The sequence below is a fragment of the Callospermophilus lateralis genome, chromosome 14 (genome assembly GCF_048772815.1).
Source record: "Callospermophilus lateralis isolate mCalLat2 chromosome 14, mCalLat2.hap1, whole genome shotgun sequence".
NCBI classification, from domain to species: Eukaryota; Metazoa; Chordata; class Mammalia; order Rodentia; family Sciuridae; genus Callospermophilus; species Callospermophilus lateralis.
Window position 1 is genome coordinate 93,449,003 of NC_135318.1, and position 2,129 is coordinate 93,451,131.

The 2,129-nt window shown below is 46.7% G+C and overlaps 1 pseudogene; it reads right to left on the minus strand.

Moving 5' to 3' along the window:
* Positions 1 to 384: 384 nt before the first annotated feature.
* Positions 385 to 1,309, minus strand: LOC143380608 (mitoregulin-like; annotated as a pseudogene).
* Between the last annotated feature and the right edge of the window lie 820 nt (positions 1,310 to 2,129).

The following is a 2,129-nucleotide window of genomic DNA, read 5'->3' on the forward strand; positions in this document are numbered from 1 at the left end:
ACCAAGCTCTTTTCGATAACATTTCTTGTTCACATGTATATTCCGTAATGAGACATACAGGAGACTTCTGCCAATAGAAATGTCTACTCTGAACTTGGTACACTGTCACTCTCTGAAGTGCAAAGGTCTTACATACATCATCCTCACCTCAGTTATGTGTACACAGACCCTTGCTTTCCTGGTCCAACAAAAGGACCCACAATGGTTCCCTGGTGAACTCTGCCTTGTGGCTGTACCAACGACCCGGCATAGATTCCATAAGGAAAGAAGTTACTTGTTGAAAACTGCTAATGCATAAGCTTAAGAATCCAGAATCTCTTCACACAGCAAACTTAACAGCAGGCAAAAGATCCCTGTCCCTTAAAGGAAAAAAAGGTTCAAAGATGTTTTAAAGTTTTTTTATTTTAAAAATAGATTCATAAAGTGCAAGAAGAACTTATTTCTTTCCGGTACTCTACATCCTTCTTCAGCAAGCTGTTGGAAACAGAAAAAAAGAAAAGGTTGGTAACACACTCTTTAACTTCAAATAATTATGCTGTAGCTTTAAACCCGGAATTATTAAGATCTGCTGTTACAAGAAACGGAGGTCCTGAAAATCTATGACAAACAGCTCTGATGAGAAAGTCTGGACTAAATGCAAGGATTCTGACTTCCAGACCACTGCTTTTTCCTCTTCACCAACTTCCCACAACATAAGTTTTCTGCCTGGAGTTTACAAAACGTTAATGCAAAGAGGTCCCCCGGAGCCACGGGGATGGACGGAGGGGGAGGAGGTGCAAGAGGTATCTTCGTGGTTCCCATGGCCTTTCCTTTTTTCCCTGTCGTTCTTTCCAGGATTTTTCACTTTTAACGATGTCAGGGTGCGGCGACACTGCACGTGGCAAGTCAGTGCCACCAAACCCCCGCAGGAAGCTCAACTATTACACCCAAGCGCTAGTACTCAGCAAAGTTCCTCCTTCTGGTCTCTGGGGAGGGAAGCAACTCCCTCCCGGCGGCCCCACCCTACCGCGGACCCAGGCCCCACGATCCGTCTGCTCACCGACGCTGGGGAAGGGCCGGCCCCGCGGGCGGGAGGGCGAGGGAGCCGGGGGCGCGCGCGCGCATCGCGAGGCGTCCACTCAGGCCAGGTCCAGCTTCTTCTGCGTCGTCGCCAGCTTGTCCTGCAGCCTCCGCTTCCTCCAGTCCAGGTAGCGCCTCCGTAGCAGGTTCGCCTAACAGCCGACGAGCACTCCGGAGGCGAAAGCCACCAGCACCGACACCTGCAGCGTCCTCTCCGACACGTCCGCCATCGCGGCCGCCCGGCGTGCAGCGCGGCCTACGGCGCTGCGCGAGGGTCAAGCAGCGCCGCGCGTTCACAGTGGGCACGGGGCGAAGAGCCGGCGGAGCAGCTGCTGGCGCGGGGCGTCCTGCTGGGTGTGTCAGCAACAGGTCGGCCTTCTCCTGAGACCTTCCCAGCGCTTGGAGAGCCCGTCTGCACCCCTCTGCGCCCTCCACAGTGTCCTATCTATCATTAATCAGATGTTTCCTTGCACTATTAGCTGACATTGGTGTCTTGCCAAGTGTAAGCTCAGCACCTCTTTATTTTTGCTCAGCAATAGAATTTGAACCACGTGTGTAACTTAAAATCCTCTGGTAACTCGTTTCTTTCAAAAATAAGTACAAGCAGATAAAATTGTTTTTAATAATATATCTTATCATTTCAACATCAGTTTGGAAATTATTTAAGAGATTTCTGGTTTTTGTATTGTCTTTGAAACTTGGTGTATATCTTTACAATTAACATCAATCATACTGTTTAAACACTGAGTTTTCAGTGGAGACATTTGATCTGTGTCTAGTTTTATAAAATTTACAGTTGAAAAAGAAGTCTCATTTACTTACACAATTTTTTTTTCCTGAAACTGAGTTTACTATGGGTTTTTAAATTAAATTGATCATTAGATTTCTTTAAATTGAAAATGAAATTCTTAGGGCTGGGGCTGGGGCCCAGTGGAAGCCCTCTTGCCCAGCATGTGTGAGGCACTGGGTTTGATTCTAAGCACCGCATAAAAAATAAATAAAATAAAGGTCTGTCAACAACTAAAAAAAAAAAAAAATTAAAAAGAAAATGAAGTTCTTTTGTCACACTA